The sequence below is a fragment of the Microcebus murinus genome, unplaced genomic scaffold, assembly GCF_040939455.1.
Source record: "Microcebus murinus isolate Inina unplaced genomic scaffold, M.murinus_Inina_mat1.0 scaf017_hap2_Mmur4.0, whole genome shotgun sequence".
NCBI lineage: Eukaryota > Metazoa > Chordata > Mammalia > Primates > Cheirogaleidae > Microcebus > Microcebus murinus.
In genome coordinates, this window is record NW_027438963.1 from 246,436 (window position 1) to 266,342 (window position 19,907).

The 19,907-nt window shown below is 62.7% G+C and overlaps 5 pseudogenes; all 5 read left to right on the forward strand.

Annotated features, from left to right (window-relative positions):
• The first annotated feature begins 3,648 nt into the window (after window positions 1–3,648).
• On the forward strand, window positions 3,649–3,767 carry LOC142867475 (uncharacterized; annotated as a pseudogene).
• Window positions 3,768–7,600: 3,833 nt separating this feature from the next.
• LOC142867538 (uncharacterized) lies at window positions 7,601–7,719 on the forward strand (annotated as a pseudogene).
• Window positions 7,720–11,555: 3,836 nt separating this feature from the next.
• On the forward strand, window positions 11,556–11,674 carry LOC142867539 (uncharacterized; annotated as a pseudogene).
• Window positions 11,675–15,510: 3,836 nt separating this feature from the next.
• LOC142867540 (uncharacterized) lies at window positions 15,511–15,629 on the forward strand (annotated as a pseudogene).
• Window positions 15,630–19,469: 3,840 nt separating this feature from the next.
• Window positions 19,470–19,588, forward strand: LOC142867541 (uncharacterized; annotated as a pseudogene).
• The last annotated feature ends 319 nt before the right edge of the window (window positions 19,589–19,907 follow it).

Here is a 19,907-nt window from a genome sequence, read left to right on the forward strand (position 1 = left end):
AGACCAAAGGTCTGCTCTGTGGGAGCCGACACGCTGGAGGAAACCTTGAGAGTCTGAGAGGGGAGGGAGTTCCAGAAGAAGGCCAGGATGTCATTTTGAGGGAGTATGTGACCAGAACTCCTCCCGTTGCTTTTGGGGTTCTATGGGCTACACGTAGGAATCTTTGGTGGTGGCACCTGATGTTCGGGGATCCGGAGTCACACCCAGACCTGCTCCACAGGCCTCCTTTTACTTTTCTCTTCGGATTCATTTTTTTTTTTTTTTTTGAGACAGAGTCTCGGTTTGTTGCCCAGGCTAGAGTGAGTGCCGTGGCGTCAGCCTAGCTCACAGCAACTTCAAACTCCTGGGCTCGAGTGATCCTTCTGCCTCAGCCTCCCGGGTAGCTGGGACTGCAGGCATGCGCCACCATGCCCCGCTAATTTTTTATATATATATCAGTTGGCCAATTAATTTCTTTCTATTTATAGTAGAGACGGGGTCTCGCTCTTGCTCAGGCTGGTTTTGAACTCCTGACCTTGAGCAATCCGCCCGCCTCGGCCTCCCAAGAGCTAGGATTACAGGCGTGAGCCACAGCGCCCGGCCGGATTCATTATTTTTAAAAAGTGTCTCTTATCTCTATTATTGCATTTTCTTTTCTCTCTCTTTTCAAGCAGATGATGGGAGTCCAAGTGTTAAGGTGACATGTGTTGCCCGTGCCCCCCTCCCCCCCCCGTGTTCTTATTCATTTACCTCTCATGTTGTTCCAGCATATTGTGGGGGCACCAATGTTAAGGTCGGGTGCGTTGCCCTCTCCCAGCCTCCCCCCTCGGGTCAGAGCTTCAAGTGCGCCCATCCCCCAGTCGGTGCGTACCCACCCCATTCCTAATGGATGTGTATGCCCATCCCCTCCCCCCACCCGCCCGACACCCACCCGAAGAAGGTGATTCCTCTGTGTCCACTTAGGTGTCCATCGGTTCGTACCCATTTGCTGGTGAGCGCGAGCACGTGGTGCTCGTGTGTCCATTCTTGGGATACTTGGCTTACTGGAACGGGTTCCAGCTCTGGCCAGGAGAACCACGAGAGGTGCCCCCTCACCGCTGCTCCTCATAGCCGAATAGCACTCCGTGGTGTCCACGGGCCACATTTTACTTACCCACTCGTGGGTCGATGGGCACTCGGGTGGCTTCCAGGTCTTTGCGATTGTGACTTGTGCCCTGACACTAACCCTAACCCTTACCCAGCCCGTCTCCTCCACGGCCCCTGCCTGACTGACTCCTTCCCGCCCGGCCTGTCACCTGTCACCGTCCTCTGCCCCTTCCTGACACGCTCCTCCCCGCCCGGGCCGTCACCGTCCTCGGCCCCTGCCTGACGGGGCTCCTCCGTCGCCTGGGCCTTCCAAGGGCTTGGTGTGGACGCTGCTTCCAGGACGCCCTCCCAGGAACCCGGTAGCAGGGCGGCCGCAGCGTCTCGCGCAACCCAACCGTCCGCCGGCTGGCCGCCGTCGCTAAGTGGCCTGCGGGGGACGTGCTCCCGCTGTGCCGTGGGGGCCCAGCCTGGTGTCTTCTCTGAGGCCCCGCGGCTGCCGCTCCCCGCAAGGGGATAGCCGCGGAGGTGGGGACCGCCTCCTCATGGGGACGTACACCCAGCTCTCCACGTCGGATTCCGGGGCTCTCTGTCCTGCCAGAAGGCCCAGCTGGCCTGCGGGTCCTTAGAGTGGCAAAAACATCCGAAAACTGAGATTGAGGGTCCGGTGGGTGTCTGCACTTTTGTGCTGGGCTCCCCAGGGAGGCCCGGGGGCTGGCTGGACAACGCGGTCTGCTGGGCTGGGGGGGGGGTTTGGAGGAGCAACTGATGCCCTTTGCACTTTGGGTAGCAAGTGTCTGAGGTGTCTCTGGGCCCTGTGCCATGTGGGGGCGGGGGCGGGGGCGGGGTGGGAGGAGGAGGAGGAGGAGGAGGAGGAGGAGGAGGAGGAGGAGGAGGAGGTGGGAAGGGCCGTGGCCTGCAGTCGTGTTCCCCGGGGTGGCACAGCATGTGGCTTCTTCCACAGGCTGCTTGGCCTGGGCTCCCTGCACCTGGGCCTTTGGAGGACTGGCCCTGTGCTTGCCAACACTTCCTGCAGGGACCCAGAGCTGGGAGGTTGCATCTCTCAGCCCTGGGTCGGGCAGAGCCCCAGCGGGCCAGGCCCACAACCTCTCTCAGCAGGGGTCCCCCAGAAGGCTCCTTTGGGACCAGGATTCTCTTGCGGGTGACTCTTTAAGGTCTGGCCCCTGGATGGAGGGGCACCAGGAGTAGAGGAGCAGGAAGGGGAAGGGGGTGGCCATGCGAGGGGACACTTTCAGGCCAAGTCCCAGCTTCAGTCTGATCCTCCTGGGAACGCCGGGGTGGACATCACACCTCCTGGTTGCCCCGCTCTGAGACCAGGAGCCGGGCTTCGCATTCCCACAGCAGCCAGTCGTGGGCTGAGGACACCTGGGGCGTTGGGAACTCCCTGGCTTCTCCTTGGTTTAACATCTGGAGCTGCTTGTGAATTGTGCCGCCACACACACCCGAGTGCAGGTGTCTTCTGCACAGACTGCGGGCCTCGCTCTTCTGAATGCCGCTAGCTCGCGACCCACCCACGGGTGAACCTGGTCAGGGTACTTTCTCTCAGGGGCAGACTCTGATCCGGGCGGGCTACCGGTGTCTCTGTTTGCTCCTTTCTTTCTTCCACTTCGGGAAAGGCTTCCTTACTGGGTGTGGAAATCTCCTATGCCTTTCCTCGCCTATTCTGTCAGCTCTAAAATTCTCTTTCGGTTGCCACCCTCACAGATGGATTAGGAAACTCTTTGCGGTGCACTCATTAGTGAAATGACCTCAATGACGCTGGAATCCAATATCTAATCGCCGATTTTTGGCGAGTCCACACGCCAGGGTGGTTGGGGTCCAATGCAGCCCCGGCCAGGCCCAGGCCCCTTGGACTGGGCCACAGGAGGACACAGAGGAGGGTCCCGGCCCCCACGGTAGGTAGAGGTGCGGGCAGTTCTCCAAGGGCTTGGGTGTTTTCCAGAGGGAGGAGATGGAGGGGACTGATTTCTTCAGCGCCCCACAAACCACGCCACCCCACCCCACCCATGGGACACATCCCGAGAGAGAGAGACGCCCCATACACTGGCTCCCCTCCCCCGTGCGCTGTGCCCCAGCCCTGGCCCGGGGGAATAGGCGGCCGCCAGGCCACAGGGTGGGGGGCGCAGCTGAAAGGGGTTGTGGGGGAGGGCCGCCCCTGGCTGGGGTCAAAGGGCGAGCGCCCCGCCCCTCCCGCCCGTGCGCAGTCAGCGGCCCCGGCGCGCTGGGGGTGGGGGGCGGGGAGGTGAAGGAGGCCAGGCAAGGAGAGGAGGGGGGCTTGAAGGTCTCCACCTTGGCGGGTCCAGCCGTGGAGGCGCATCTTGTGTGAGTGTGAGTGTGAGTGAGTGAGTGAGTGTGAGTGTGAGTGTGTGTGTATACAGAGACAGCCCCCAACCCCGGCCCGCCGCTCCCTGCCCGCCCCGCCTGTCACCCTCGTCCCTCGGAGCCCGCGGGACCCGGCCGGCGAACTCAACAGGCCCGACCCGGCGCGGGGCCTGGGGCGGGAGGAGGCGGCGGGGAAGCGCGGAGAGGCTCGGCTTCTTGAGCGGGGCAGGGGCGCCCTCCGCCGTCCACGGCCACACCACCCCGAACGCGCCCGATCCCGTCTGGTCTCGGAAGCTAAGCAGGCTCGGGCCTGGTTAGAACTTGGATGGGAGACCGCCCGGGAATACCGGGTGCCGTAGGCTTCTTCTTTTTTTTTTTGCCTCTGGTTCTGTCGCGTTTCTGGGAGTGCGGGGGCGGCCCGGGGTGGGGGGACCCCCACCCTCGGCGCCCGCCGCGGTGCCTGGCGCCCCAGCCCGCACCGTGGGGCCTCCTCTTGTCCCGAGCCGTGACACCGCCGCCACGCGGCAGCATGCCTGGCTTCTGGACTGTCAGGTCTCAGACCAAAGGTCTGCTCTGTGGGAGCCGACACGCTGGAGGAAACCTTGAGAGTCTGAGAGGGGAGGGAGTTCCAGAAGAAGGCCAGGATGTCATTTTGAGGGAGTATGTGACCAGAACTCCTCCCGTTGCTTTTGGGGTTCTATGGGCTACACGTAGGAATCTTTGGTGGTGGCACCTGATGTTCGGGGATCCGGAGTCACACCCAGACCTGCTCCACAGGCCTCCTTTTACTTTTCTCTTCGGATTCATTTTTTTTTTTTTTTTTGAGACAGAGTCTCGGTTTGTTGCCCAGGCTAGAGTGAGTGCCGTGGCGTCAGCCTAGCTCACAGCAACTTCAAACTCCTGGGCTCGAGTGATCCTTCTGCCTCAGCCTCCCGGGTAGCTGGGACTGCAGGCATGCGCCACCATGCCCCGCTAATTTTTTATATATATATCAGTTGGCCAATTAATTTCTTTCTATTTATAGTAGAGACGGGGTCTCGCTCTTGCTCAGGCTGGTTTTGAACTCCTGACCTTGAGCAATCCGCCCGCCTCGGCCTCCCAAGAGCTAGGATTACAGGCGTGAGCCACAGCGCCCGGCCGGATTCATTATTTTTAAAAAGTGTCTCTTATCTCTATTATTGCATTTTCTTTTCTCTCTCTTTTCAAGCAGATGATGGGAGTCCAAGTGTTAAGGTGACATGTGTTGCCCGTGCCCCCCTCCCCCCCCCCGTGTTCTTATTCATTTACCTCTCATGTTGTTCCAGCATATTGTGGGGGCACCAATGTTAAGGTCGGGTGCGTTGCCCTCTCCCAGCCTCCCCCCTCGGGTCAGAGCTTCAAGTGCGCCCATCCCCCAGTCGGTGCGTACCCACCCCATTCCTAATGGATGTGTATGCCCATCCCCTCCCCCCACCCGCCCGACACCCACCCGAAGAAGGTGATTCCTCTGTGTCCACTTAGGTGTCCATCGGTTCGTACCCATTTGCTGGTGAGCGCGAGCACGTGGTGCTCGTGTGTCCATTCTTGGGATACTTGGCTTACTGGAACGGGTTCCAGCTCTGGCCAGGAGAACCACGAGAGGTGCCCCCTCACCGCTGCTCCTCATAGCCGAATAGCACTCCGTGGTGTCCACGGGCCACATTTTACTTACCCACTCGTGGGTCGATGGGCACTCGGGTGGCTTCCAGGTCTTTGCGATTGTGACTTGTGCCCTGACACTAACCCTAACCCTTACCCAGCCCGTCTCCTCCACGGCCCCTGCCTGACTGACTCCTTCCCGCCCGGCCTGTCACCTGTCACCGTCCTCTGCCCCTGCCTGACACGCTCCTCCCCGCCCGGGCCGTCACCGTCCTCGGCCCCTGCCTGACGGGGCTCCTCCGTCGCCTGGGCCTTCCAAGGGCTTGGTGTGGACGCTGGTTCCAGGACGCCCTCCCAGGAACCCGGTAGCAGGGCGGCCGCAGCGTCTCGCGCAACCCAACCGTCCGCCGGCTGGCCGCCGTCGCTAAGTGGCCTGCGGGGGACGTGCTCCCGCTGTGCCGTGGGGGCCCAGCCTGGTGTCTTCTCTGAGGCCCCGCGGCTGCCGCTCCCCGCAAGGGGATAGCCGCGGAGGTGGGGACCGCCTCCTCATGGGGACGTACACCCAGCTCTCCACGTCGGATTCCGGGGCTCTCTGTCCTGCCAGAAGGCCCAGCTGGCCTGCGGGTCCTTAGAGTGGCAAAAACATCCGAAAACTGAGATTGAGGGTCCGGTGGGTGTCTGCACTTTTGTGCTGGGCTCCCCAGGGAGGCCCGGGGGCTGGCTGGACAACGCGGTCTGCTGGGCTGGGGGGGGGGTTTGGAGGAGCAACTGATGCCCTTTGCACTTTGGGTAGCAAGTGTCTGAGGTGTCTCTGGGCCCTGTGCCATGTGGGGGCGGGGGCGGGGGCGGGGTGGGAGGAGGAGGAGGAGGAGGAGGAGGAGGAGGAGGAGGAGGAGGAGGTGGGAAGGGCCGTGGCCTGCAGTCGTGTTCCCCGGGGTGGCACAGCATGTGGCTTCTTCCACAGGCTGCTTGGCCTGGGCTCCCTGCACCTGGGCCTTTGGAGGACTGGCCCTGTGCTTGCCAACACTTCCTGCAGGGACCCAGAGCTGGGAGGTTGCATCTCTCAGCCCTGGGTCGGGCAGAGCCCCAGCGGGCCAGGCCCACAACCTCTCTCAGCAGGGGTCCCCCAGAAGGCTCCTTTGGGACCAGGATTCTCTTGCGGGTGACTCTTTAAGGTCTGGCCCCTGGATGGAGGGGCACCAGGAGTAGAGGAGCAGGAAGGGGAAGGGGGTGGCCATGCGAGGGGACACTTTCAGGCCAAGTCCCAGCTTCAGTCTGATCCTCCTGGGAACGCCGGGGTGGACATCACACCTCCTGGTTGCCCCGCTCTGAGACCAGGAGCCGGGCTTCGCATTCCCACAGCAGCCAGTCGTGGGCTGAGGACACCTGGGGCGTTGGGAACTCCCTGGCTTCTCCTTGGTTTAACATCTGGAGCTGCTTGTGAATTGTGCCGCCACACACACCCGAGTGCAGGTGTCTTCTGCACAGACTGCGGGCCTCGCTCTTCTGAATGCCGCTAGCTCGCGACCCACCCACGGGTGAACCTGGTCAGGGTACTTTCTCTCAGGGGCAGACTCTGATCCGGGCGGGCTACCGGTGTCTCTGTTTGCTCCTTTCTTTCTTCCACTTCGGGAAAGGCTTCCTTACTGGGTGTGGAAATCTCCTATGCCTTTCCTCGCCTATTCTGTCAGCTCTAAAATTCTCTTTCGGTTGCCACCCTCACAGATGGATTAGGAAACTCTTTGCGGTGCACTCATTAGTGAAATGACCTCAATGACGCTGGAATCCAATATCTAATCGCCGATTTTTGGCGAGTCCACACGCCAGGGTGGTTGGGGTCCAATGCAGCCCCGGCCAGGCCCAGGCCCCTTGGACTGGGCCACAGGAGGACACAGAGGAGGGTCCCGGCCCCCACGGTAGGTAGAGGTGCGGGCAGTTCTCCAAGGGCTTGGGTGTTTTCCAGAGGGAGGAGATGGAGGGGACTGATTTCTTCAGCGCCCCACAAACCACGCCACCCCACCCCACCCATGGGACACATCCCGAGAGAGAGAGACGCCCCATACACTGGCTCCCCTCCCCCGTGCGCTGTGCCCCAGCCCTGGCCCGGGGGAATAGGCGGCCGCCAGGCCACAGGGTGGGGGGCGCAGCTGAAAGGGGTTGTGGGGGAGGGCCGCCCCTGGCTGGGGTCAAAGGGCGAGCGCCCCGCCCCTCCCGCCCGTGCGCAGTCAGCGGCCCCGGCGCGCTGGGGGTGGGGGGCGGGGAGGTGAAGGAGGCCAGGCAAGGAGAGGAGGGGGGCTTGAAGGTCTCCACCTTGGCGGGTCCAGCCGTGGAGGCGCATCTTGTGTGAGTGTGAGTGAGTGAGTGAGTGCGTGTGAGTGTGTGTGTATACAGAGACAGCCCCCAACCCCGGCCCGCCGCTCCCTGCCCGCCCCGCCTGTCACCTTCGTCCCTCGGAGCCCGCGGGACCCGGCCGGCGAACTCAACAGGCCCGACCCGGCGCGGGGCCTGGGGCGGGAGGAGGCGGCGGGGAAGCGCGGAGAGGCTCGGCTTCTTGAGCGGGGCAGGGGCGCCCTCCGCCGTCCACGGCCACACCACCCCGAACGCGCCCGATCCCGTCTGGTCTCGGAAGCTAAGCAGGGTCGGGCCTGGTTAGAACTTGGATGGGAGACCGCCCGGGAATACCGGGTGCCGTAGGCTTCTTCTTTTTTTTTTTGCCTCTGGTTCTGTCGCGTTTCTGGGAGTGCGGGGGCGGCCCGGGGTGGGGGGACCCCCACCCTCGGCGCCCGCCGCGGTGCCTGGCGCCCCAGCCCGCACCGTGGGGCCTCCTCTTGTCCCGAGCCGTGACACCGCCGCCACGCGGCAGCATGCCTGGCTTCTGGACAGTCAGGTCTCAGACCAAAGGTCTGCTCTGTGGGAGCCGACACGCTGGAGGAAACCTTGAGAGTCTGAGAGGGGAGGGAGTTCCAGAAGAAGGCCAGGATGTCATTTTGAGGGAGTATGTGACCAGAACTCCTCCCGTTGCTTTTGGGGTTCTATGGGCTACACGTAGGAATCTTTGGTGGTGGCACCTGATGTTCGGGGATCCGGAGTCACACCCAGACCTGCTCCACAGGCCTCCTTTTACTTTTCTCTTCGGATTCATTTTTTTTTTTTTTTTTGAGACAGAGTCTCGGTTTGTTGCCCAGGCTAGAGTGAGTGCCGTGGCGTCAGCCTAGCTCACAGCAACTTCAAACTCCTGGGCTCGAGTGATCCTTCTGCCTCAGCCTCCCGGGTAGCTGGGACTGCAGGCATGCGCCACCATGCCCCGCTAATTTTTTATATATATATCAGTTGGCCAATTAATTTCTTTCTATTTATAGTAGAGACGGGGTCTCGCTCTTGCTCAGGCTGGTTTTGAACTCCTGACCTTGAGCAATCCGCCCGCCTCGGCCTCCCAAGAGCTAGGATTACAGGCGTGAGCCACAGCGCCCGGCCGGATTCATTATTTTTAAAAAGTGTCTCTTATCTCTATTATTGCATTTTCTTTTCTCTCTCTTTTCAAGCAGATGATGGGAGTCCAAGTGTTAAGGTGACATGTGTTGCCCGTGCCCCCCTCCCCCCCCCCGTGTTCTTATTCATTTACCTCTCATGTTGTTCCAGCATATTGTGGGGGCACCAATGTTAAGGTCGGGTGCGTTGCCCTCTCCCAGCCTCCCCCCTCGGGTCAGAGCTTCAAGTGCGCCCATCCCCCAGTCGGTGCGTACCCACCCCATTCCTAATGGATGTGTATGCCCATCCCCTCCCCCCACCCGCCCGACACCCACCCGAAGAAGGTGATTCCTCTGTGTCCACTTAGGTGTCCATCGGTTCGTACCCATTTGCTGGTGAGCGCGAGCACGTGGTGCTCGTGTGTCCATTCTTGGGATACTTGGCTTACTGGAACGGGTTCCAGCTCTGGCCAGGAGAACCACGAGAGGTGCCCCCTCACCGCTGCTCCTCATAGCCGAATAGCACTCCGTGGTGTCCACGGGCCACATTTTACTTACCCACTCGTGGGTCGATGGGCACTCGGGTGGCTTCCAGGTCTTTGCGATTGTGACTTGTGCCCTGACACTAACCCTAACCCTTACCCAGCCCGTCTCCTCCACGGCCCCTGCCTGACTGACTCCTTCCCGCCCAGCCTGTCACCTGTCACCGTCCTCTGCCCCTGCCTGACACGCTCCTCCCCGCCCGGGCCGTCACCGTCCTCGGCCCCTGCCTGACGGGGCTCCTCCGTCGCCTGGGCCTTCCAAGGGCTTGGTGTGGACGCTGCTTCCAGGACGCCCTCCCAGGAACCCGGTAGCAGGGCGGCCGCAGCGTCTCGCGCAACCCAACCGTCCGCCGGCTGGCCGCCGTCGCTAAGTGGCCTGCGGGGGACGTGCTCCCGCTGTGCCGTGGGGGCCCAGCCTGGTGTCTTCTCTGAGGCCCCGCGGCTGCCGCTCCCCGCAAGGGGATAGCCGCGGAGGTGGGGACCGCCTCCTCATGGGGACGTACACCCAGCTCTCCACGTCGGATTCCGGGGCTCTCTGTCCTGCCAGAAGGCCCAGCTGGCCTGCGGGTCCTTAGAGTGGCAAAAACATCCGAAAACTGAGATTGAGGGTCCGGTGGGTGTCTGCACTTTTGTGCTGGGCTCCCCAGGGAGGCCCGGGGGCTGGCTGGACAACGCGGTCTGCTGGGCTGGGGGGGGGGTTTGGAGGAGCAACTGATGCCCTTTGCACTTTGGGTAGCAAGTGTCTGAGGTGTCTCTGGGCCCTGTGCCATGTGGGGGCGGGGGCGGGGGCGGGGTGGGAGGAGGAGGAGGAGGAGGAGGAGGAGGAGGAGGAGGAGGAGGAGGAGGTGGGAAGGGCCGTGGCCTGCAGTCGTGTTCCCCGGGGTGGCACAGCATGTGGCTTCTTCCACAGGCTGCTTGGCCTGGGCTCCCTGCACCTGGGCCTTTGGAGGACTGGCCCTGTGCTTGCCAACACTTCCTGCAGGGACCCAGAGCTGGGAGGTTGCATCTCTCAGCCCTGGGTCGGGCAGAGCCCCAGCGGGCCAGGCCCACAACCTCTCTCAGCAGGGGTCCCCCAGAAGGCTCCTTTGGGACCAGGATTCTCTTGCGGGTGACTCTTTAAGGTCTGGCCCCTGGATGGAGGGGCACCAGGAGTAGAGGAGCAGGAAGGGGAAGGGGGTGGCCATGCGAGGGGACACTTTCAGGCCAAGTCCCAGCTTCAGTCTGATCCTCCTGGGAACGCCGGGGTGGACATCACACCTCCTGGTTGCCCCGCTCTGAGACCAGGAGCCGGGCTTCGCATTCCCACAGCAGCCAGTCGTGGGCTGAGGACACCTGGGGCGTTGGGAACTCCCTGGCTTCTCCTTGGTTTAACATCTGGAGCTGCTTGTGAATTGTGCCGCCACACACACCCGAGTGCAGGTGTCTTCTGCACAGACTGCGGGCCTCGCTCTTCTGAATGCCGCTAGCTCGCGACCCACCCACGGGTGAACCTGGTCAGGGTACTTTCTCTCAGGGGCAGACTCTGATCCGGGCGGGCTACCGGTGTCTCTGTTTGCTCCTTTCTTTCTTCCACTTCGGGAAAGGCTTCCTTACTGGGTGTGGAAATCTCCTATGCCTTTCCTCGCCTATTCTGTCAGCTCTAAAATTCTCTTTCGGTTGCCACCCTCACAGATGGATTAGGAAACTCTTTGCGGTGCACTCATTAGTGAAATGACCTCAATGACGCTGGAATCCAATATCTAATCGCCGATTTTTGGCGAGTCCACACGCCAGGGTGGTTGGGGTCCAATGCAGCCCCGGCCAGGCCCAGGCCCCTTGGACTGGGCCACAGGAGGACACAGAGGAGGGTCCCGGCCCCCACGGTAGGTAGAGGTGCGGGCAGTTCTCCAAGGGCTTGGGTGTTTTCCAGAGGGAGGAGATGGAGGGGACTGATTTCTTCAGCGCCCCACAAACCACGCCACCCCACCCCACCCATGGGACACATCCCGAGAGAGAGAGACGCCCCATACACTGGCTCCCCTCCCCCGTGCGCTGTGCCCCAGCCCTGGCCCGGGGGAATAGGCGGCCGCCAGGCCACAGGGTGGGGGGCGCAGCTGAAAGGGGTTGTGGGGGAGGGCCGCCCCTGGCTGGGGTCAAAGGGCGAGCGCCCCGCCCCTCCCGCCCGTGCGCAGTCAGCGGCCCCGGCGCGCTGGGGGTGGGGGGCGGGGAGGTGAAGGAGGCCAGGCAAGGAGAGGAGGGGGGCTTGAAGGTCTCCACCTTGGCGGGTCCAGCCGTGGAGGCGCATCTTGTGTGAGTGTGAGTGAGTGAGTGAGTGCGTGTGAGTGTGTGTGTATACAGAGACAGCCCCCAACCCCGGCCCGCCGCTCCCTGCCCGCCCCGCCTGTCACCTTCGTCCCTCGGAGCCCGCGGGACCCGGCCGGCGAACTCAACAGGCCCGACCCGGCGCGGGGCCTGGGGCGGGAGGAGGCGGCGGGGAAGCGCGGAGAGGCTCGGCTTCTTGAGCGGGGCAGGGGCGCCCTCCGCCGTCCACGGCCACACCACCCCGAACGCGCCCGATCCCGTCTGGTCTCGGAAGCTAAGCAGGGTCGGGCCTGGTTAGAACTTGGATGGGAGACCGCCCGGGAATACCGGGTGCCGTAGGCTTCTTCTTTTTTTTTTTGCCTCTGGTTCTGTCGCGTTTCTGGGAGTGCGGGGGCGGCCCGGGGTGGGGGGACCCCCACCCTCGGCGCCCGCCGCGGTGCCTGGCGCCCCAGCCCGCACCGTGGGGCCTCCTCTTGTCCCGAGCCGTGACACCGCCGCCACGCGGCAGCATGCCTGGCTTCTGGACAGTCAGGTCTCAGACCAAAGGTCTGCTCTGTGGGAGCCGACACGCTGGAGGAAACCTTGAGAGTCTGAGAGGGGAGGGAGTTCCAGAAGAAGGCCAGGATGTCATTTTGAGGGAGTATGTGACCAGAACTCCTCCCGTTGCTTTTGGGGTTCTATGGGCTACACGTAGGAATCTTTGGTGGTGGCACCTGATGTTCGGGGATCCGGAGTCACACCCAGACCTGCTCCACAGGCCTCCTTTTACTTTTCTCTTCGGATTCATTTTTTTTTTTTTTTTTGAGACAGAGTCTCGGTTTGTTGCCCAGGCTAGAGTGAGTGCCGTGGCGTCAGCCTAGCTCACAGCAACTTCAAACTCCTGGGCTCGAGTGATCCTTCTGCCTCAGCCTCCCGGGTAGCTGGGACTGCAGGCATGCGCCACCATGCCCCGCTAATTTTTTATATATATATCAGTTGGCCAATTAATTTCTTTCTATTTATAGTAGAGACGGGGTCTCGCTCTTGCTCAGGCTGGTTTTGAACTCCTGACCTTGAGCAATCCGCCCGCCTCGGCCTCCCAAGAGCTAGGATTACAGGCGTGAGCCACAGCGCCCGGCCGGATTCATTATTTTTAAAAAGTGTCTCTTATCTCTATTATTGCATTTTCTTTTCTCTCTCTTTTCAAGCAGATGATGGGAGTCCAAGTGTTAAGGTGACATGTGTTGCCCGTGCCCCCCTCCCCCCCCCCGTGTTCTTATTCATTTACCTCTCATGTTGTTCCAGCATATTGTGGGGGCACCAATGTTAAGGTCGGGTGCGTTGCCCTCTCCCAGCCTCCCCCCTCGGGTCAGAGCTTCAAGTGCGCCCATCCCCCAGTCGGTGCGTACCCACCCCATTCCTAATGGATGTGTATGCCCATCCCCTCCCCCCACCCGCCCGACACCCACCCGAAGAAGGTGATTCCTCTGTGTCCACTTAGGTGTCCATCGGTTCGTACCCATTTGCTGGTGAGCGCGAGCACGTGGTGCTCGTGTGTCCATTCTTGGGATACTTGGCTTACTGGAACGGGTTCCAGCTCTGGCCAGGAGAACCACGAGAGGTGCCCCCTCACCGCTGCTCCTCATAGCCGAATAGCACTCCGTGGTGTCCACGGGCCACATTTTACTTACCCACTCGTGGGTCGATGGGCACTCGGGTGGCTTCCAGGTCTTTGCGATTGTGACTTGTGCCCTGACACTAACCCTAACCCTTACCCAGCCCGTCTCCTCCACGGCCCCTGCCTGACTGACTCCTTCCCGCCCGGCCTGTCACCTGTCACCGTCCTCTGCCCCTGCCTGACACGCTCCTCCCCGCCCGGGCCGTCACCGTCCTCGGCCCCTGCCTGACGGGGCTCCTCCGTCGCCTGGGCCTTCCAAGGGCTTGGTGTGGACGCTGCTTCCAGGACGCCCTCCCAGGAACCCGGTAGCAGGGCGGCCGCAGCGTCTCGCGCAACCCAACCGTCCGCCGGCTGGCCGCCGTCGCTAAGTGGCCTGCGGGGGACGTGCTCCCGCTGTGCCGTGGGGGCCCAGCCTGGTGTCTTCTCTGAGGCCCCGCGGCTGCCGCTCCCCGCAAGGGGATAGCCGCGGAGGTGGGGACCGCCTCCTCATGGGGACGTACACCCAGCTCTCCACGTCGGATTCCGGGGCTCTCTGTCCTGCCAGAAGGCCCAGCTGGCCTGCGGGTCCTTAGAGTGGCAAAAACATCCGAAAACTGAGATTGAGGGTCCGGTGGGTGTCTGCACTTTTGTGCTGGGCTCCCCAGGGAGGCCCGGGGGCTGGCTGGACAACGCGGTCTGCTGGGCTGGGGGGGGGGTTTGGAGGAGCAACTGATGCCCTTTGCACTTTGGGTAGCAAGTGTCTGAGGTGTCTCTGGGCCCTGTGCCATGTGGGGGCGGGGGCGGGGGCGGGGTGGGAGGAGGAGGAGGAGGAGGAGGAGGAGGAGGAGGAGGAGGAGGAGGAGGTGGGAAGGGCCGTGGCCTGCAGTCGTGTTCCCCGGGGTGGCACAGCATGTGGCTTCTTCCACAGGCTGCTTGGCCTGGGCTCCCTGCACCTGGGCCTTTGGAGGACTGGCCCTGTGCTTGCCAACACTTCCTGCAGGGACCCAGAGCTGGGAGGTTGCATCTCTCAGCCCTGGGTCGGGCAGAGCCCCAGCGGGCCAGGCCCACAACCTCTCTCAGCAGGGGTCCCCCAGAAGGCTCCTTTGGGACCAGGATTCTCTTGCGGGTGACTCTTTAAGGTCTGGCCCCTGGATGGAGGGGCACCAGGAGTAGAGGAGCAGGAAGGGGAAGGGGGTGGCCATGCGAGGGGACACTTTCAGGCCAAGTCCCAGCTTCAGTCTGATCCTCCTGGGAACGCCGGGGTGGACATCACACCTCCTGGTTGCCCCGCTCTGAGACCAGGAGCCGGGCTTCGCATTCCCACAGCAGCCAGTCGTGGGCTGAGGACACCTGGGGCGTTGGGAACTCCCTGGCTTCTCCTTGGTTTAACATCTGGAGCTGCTTGTGAATTGTGCCGCCACACACACCCGAGTGCAGGTGTCTTCTGCACAGACTGCGGGCCTCGCTCTTCTGAATGCCGCTAGCTCGCGACCCACCCACGGGTGAACCTGGTCAGGGTACTTTCTCTCAGGGGCAGACTCTGATCCGGGCGGGCTACCGGTGTCTCTGTTTGCTCCTTTCTTTCTTCCACTTCGGGAAAGGCTTCCTTACTGGGTGTGGAAATCTCCTATGCCTTTCCTCGCCTATTCTGTCAGCTCTAAAATTCTCTTTCGGTTGCCACCCTCACAGATGGATTAGGAAACTCTTTGCGGTGCACTCATTAGTGAAATGACCTCAATGACGCTGGAATCCAATATCTAATCGCCGATTTTTGGCGAGTCCACACGCCAGGGTGGTTGGGGTCCAATGCAGCCCCGGCCAGGCCCAGGCCCCTTGGACTGGGCCACAGGAGGACACAGAGGAGGGTCCCGGCCCCCACGGTAGGTAGAGGTGCGGGCAGTTCTCCAAGGGCTTGGGTGTTTTCCAGAGGGAGGAGATGGAGGGGACTGATTTCTTCAGCGCCCCACAAACCACGCCACCCCACCCCACCCATGGGACACATCCCGAGAGAGAGAGACGCCCCATACACTGGCTCCCCTCCCCCGTGCGCTGTGCCCCAGCCCTGGCCCGGGGGAATAGGCGGCCGCCAGGCCACAGGGTGGGGGGCGCAGCTGAAAGGGGTTGTGGGGGAGGGCCGCCCCTGGCTGGGGTCAAAGGGCGAGCGCCCCGCCCCTCCCGCCCGTGCGCAGTCAGCGGCCCCGGCGCGCTGGGGGTGGGGGGCGGGGAGGTGAAGGAGGCCAGGCAAGGAGAGGAGGGGGGCTTGAAGGTCTCCACCTTGGCGGGTCCAGCCGTGGAGGCGCATCTTGTGTGAGTGTGAGTGAGTGAGTGAGTGCGTGTGAGTGTGTGTGTATACAGAGACAGCCCCCAACCCCGGCCCGCCGCTCCCTGCCCGCCCCGCCTGTCACCTTCGTCCCTCGGAGCCCGCGGGACCCGGCCGGCGAACTCAACAGGCCCGACCCGGCGCGGGGCCTGGGGCGGGAGGAGGCGGCGGGGAAGCGCGGAGAGGCTCGGCTTCTTGAGCGGGGCAGGGGCGCCCTCCGCCGTCCACGGCCACACCACCCCGAACGCGCCCGATCCCGTCTGGTCTCGGAAGCTAAGCAGGGTCGGGCCTGGTTAGAACTTGGATGGGAGACCGCCCGGGAATACCGGGTGCCGTAGGCTTCTTCTTTTTTTTTTTGCCTCTGGTTCTGTCGCGTTTCTGGGAGTGCGGGGGCGGCCCGGGGTGGGGGGACCCCCACCCTCGGCGCCCGCCGCGGTGCCTGGCGCCCCAGCCCGCACCGTGGGGCCTCCTCTTGTCCCGAGCCGTGACACCGCCGCCACGCGGCAGCATGCCTGGCTTCTGGACAGTCAGGTCTCAGACCAAAGGTCTGCTCTGTGGGAGCCGACACGCTGGAGGAAACCTTGAGAGTCTGAGAGGGGAGGGAGTTCCAGAAGAAGGCCAGGATGTCATTTTGAGGGAGTATGTGACCAGAACTCCTCCCGTTGCTTTTGGGGTTCTATGGGCTACACGTAGGAATCTTTGGTGGTGGCACCTGATGTTCGGGGATCCGGAGTCACACCCAGACCTGCTCCACAGGCCTCCTTTTACTTTTCTCTTCGGATTCATTTTTTTTTTTTTTTTTGAGACAGAGTCTCGGTTTGTTGCCCAGGCTAGAGTGAGTGCCGTGGCGTCAGCCTAGCTCACAGCAACTTCAAACTCCTGGGCTCGAGTGATCCTTCTGCCTCAGCCTCCCGGGTAGCTGGGACTGCAGGCATGCGCCACCATGCCCCGCTAATTTTTTATATATATATCAGTTGGCCAATTAATTTCTTTCTATTTATAGTAGAGACGGGGTCTCGCTCTTGCTCAGGCTGGTTTTGAACTCCTGACCTTGAGCAATCCGCCCGCCTCGGCCTCCCAAGAGCTAGGATTACAGGCGTGAGCCACAGCGCCCGGCCGGATTCATTATTTTTAAAAAGTGTCTCTTATCTCTATTATTGCATTTTCTTTTCTCTCTCTTTTCAAGCAGATGATGGGAGTCCAAGTGTTAAGGTGACATGTGTTGCCCGTGCCCCCCTCCCCCCCCCCCGTGTTCTTATTCATTTACCTCTCATGTTGTTCCAGCATATTGTGGGGGCACCAATGTTAAGGTCGGGTGCGTTGCCCTCTCCCAGCCTCCCCCCTCGGGTCAGAGCTTCAAGTGCGCCCATCCCCCAGTCGGTGCGTACCCACCCCATTCCTAATGGATGTGTATGCCCATCCCCTCCCCCCACCCGCCCGACACCCACCCGAAGAAGGTGATTCCTCTGTGTCCACTTAGGTGTCCATCGGTTCGTACCCATTTGCTGGTGAGCGCGAGCACGTGGTGCTCGTGTGTCCATTCTTGGGATACTTGGCTTACTGGAACGGGTTCCAGCTCTGGCCAGGAGAACCACGAGAGGTGCCCCCTCACCGCTGCTCCTCATAGCCGAATAGCACTCCGTGGTGTCCACGGGCCACATTTTACTTACCCACTCGTGGGTCGATGGGCACTCGGGTGGCTTCCAGGTCTTTGCGATTGTGACTTGTGCCCTGACACTAACCCTAACCCTTACCCAGCCCGTCTCCTCCACGGCCCCTGCCTGACTGACTCCTTCCCGCCCGGCCTGTCACCTGTCACCGTCCTCTGCCCCTGCCTGACACGCTCCTCCCCGCCCGGGCCGTCACCGTCCTCGGCCCCTGCCTGACGGGGCTCCTCCGTCGCCTGGGCCTTCCAAGGGCTTGGTGTGGACGCTGCTTCCAGGACGCCCTCCCAGGAACCCGGTAGCAGGGCGGCCGCAGCGTCTCGCGCAACCCAACCGTCCGCCGGCTGGCCGCCGTCGCTAAGTGGCCTGCGGGGGACGTGCTCCCGCTGTGCCGTGGGGGCCCAGCCTGGTGTCTTCTCTGAGGCCCCGCGGCTGCCGCTCCCCGCAAGGGGATAGCCGCGGAGGTGGGGACCGCCTCCTCATGGGGACGTACACCCAGCTCTCCACGTCGGATTCCGGGGCTCTCTGTCCTGCCAGAAGGCCCAGCTGGCCTGCGGGTCCTTAGAGTGGCAAAAACATCCGAAAACTGAGATTGAGGGTCCGGTGGGTGTCTGCACTTTTGTGCTGGGCTCCCCAGGGAGGCCCGGGGGCTGGCTGGACAACGCGGTCTGCTGGGCTGGGGGGGGGGTTTGGAGGAGCAACTGATGCCCTTTGCACTTTGGGTAGCAAGTGTCTGAGGTGTCTCTGGGCCCTGTGCCATGTGGGGGCGGGGGCGGGGGCGGGGTGGGAGGAGGAGGAGGAGGAGGAGGAGGAGGAGGAGGAGGAGGAGGAGGAGGAGGTGGGAAGGGCCGTGGCCTGCAGTCGTGTTCCCCGGGGTGGCACAGCATGTGGCTTCTTCCACAGGCTGCTTGGCCTGGGCTCCCTGCACCTGGGCCTTTGGAGGACTGGCCCTGTGCTTGCCAACACTTCCTGCAGGGACCCAGAGCTGGGAGGTTGCATCTCTCAGCCCTGGGTCGGGCAGAGCCCCAGCGGGCCAGGCCCACAACCTCTCTCAGCAGGGGTCCCCCAGAAGGCTCCTTTGGGACCAGGATTCTCTTGCGGGTGACTCTTTAAGGTCTGGCCCCTGGATGGAGGGGCACCAGGAGTAGAGGAGCAGGAAGGGGAAGGGGGTGGCCATGCGAGGGGACACTTTCAGGCCAAGTCCCAGCTTCAGTCTGATCCTCCTGGGAACGCCGGGGTGGACATCACACCTCCTGGTTGCCCCGCTCTGAGACCAGGAGCCGGGCTTCGCATTCCCACAGCAGCCAGTCGTGGGCTGAGGACACCTGGGGCGTTGGGAACTCCCTGGCTTCTCCTTGGTTTAACATCTGGAGCTGCTTGTGAATTGTGCCGCCACACACACCCGAGTGCAGGTGTCTTCTGCACAGACTGCGGGCCTCGCTCTTCTGAATGCCGCTAGCTCGCGACCCACCCACGGGTGAACCTGGTCAGGGTACTTTCTCTCAGGGGCAGACTCTGATCCGGGCGGGCTACCGGTGTCTCTGTTTGCTCCTTTCTTTCTTCCACTTCGGGAAAGGCTTCCTTACTGGGTGTGGAAATCTCCTATGCCTTTCCTCGCCTATTCTGTCAGCTCTAAAATTCTCTTTCGGTTGCCACCCTCACAGATGGATTAGGAAACTCTTTGCGGTGCACTCATTAGTGAAATGACCTCAATGACGCTGGAATCCAATATCTAATCGCCGATTTTTGGCGAGTCCACACGCCAGGGTGGTTGGGGTCCAATGCAGCCCCGGCCAGGCCCAGGCCCCTTGGACTGGGCCACAGGAGGACACAGAGGAGGGTCCCGGCCCCCACGGTAGGTAGAGGTGCGGGCAGTTCTCCAAGGGCTTGGGTGTTTTCCAGAGGGAGGAGATGGAGGGGACTGATTTCTTCAGCGCCCCACAAACCACGCCACCCCACCCCACCCATGGGACACATCCCGAGAGAGAGAGACGCCCCATACACTGGCTCCCCTCCCCCGTGCGCTGTGCCCCAGCCCTGGCCCGGGGGAATAGGCGGCCGCCAGGCCACAGGGTGGGGGGCGCAGCTGAAAGGGGTTGTGGGGGAGGGCCGCCCCTGGCTGGGGTCAAAGGGCGAGCGCCCCGCCCCTCCCGCCCGTGCGCAGTCAGCGGCCCCGGCGCGCTGGGGGTGGGGGGCGGGGAGGTGAAGGAGGCCAGGCAAGGAGAGGAGGGGGGCTTGAAGGTCTCCACCTTGGCGGGTCCAGCCGTGGAGGCGCATCTTGTGTGAGTGTGAGTGAGTGAGTGAGTGCGTGTGAGTGTGTGTGTATACAGAGACAGCCCCCAACCCCGGCCCGCCGCTCCCTGCCCGCCCCGCCTGTCACCTTCGTCCCTCGGAGCCCGCGGGACCCGGCCGGCGAACTCAACAGGCCCGACCCGGCGCGGGGCCTGGGGCGGGAGGAGGCGGCGGGGAAGCGCGGAGAGGCTCGGCTTCTTGAGCGGGGCAGGGGCGCCCTCCGCCGTCCACGGCCACACCACCCCGAACGCGCCCGATCCCGTCTGGTCTCGGAAGCTAAGCAGGGTCGGGCCTGGTTAGAACTTGGATGGGAGACCGCCCGGGAATACCGGGTGCCGTAGGCTTCTTCTTTTTTTTTTTGCCTCTGGTTCTGTCGCGTTTCTGGGAGTGCGGGGGCGGCCCGGGGTGGGGGGACCCCCACCCTCGGCGCCCGCCGCGGTGCCTGGCGCCCCAGCCCGCACCGTGGGGCCTCCTCTTGTCCCGAGCCGTGACACCGCCGCCACGCGGCAGCATGCCTGGCTTCTGGACAGTCAGGTCTCAGACCAAAGGTCTGCTCTGTGGGAGCCGACACGCTGGAGGAAACCTTGAGAGTCTGAGAGGGGAGGGAGTTCCAGAAGAAGGCCAGGATGTCATTTTGAGGGAGTATGTGACCAGAACTCCTCC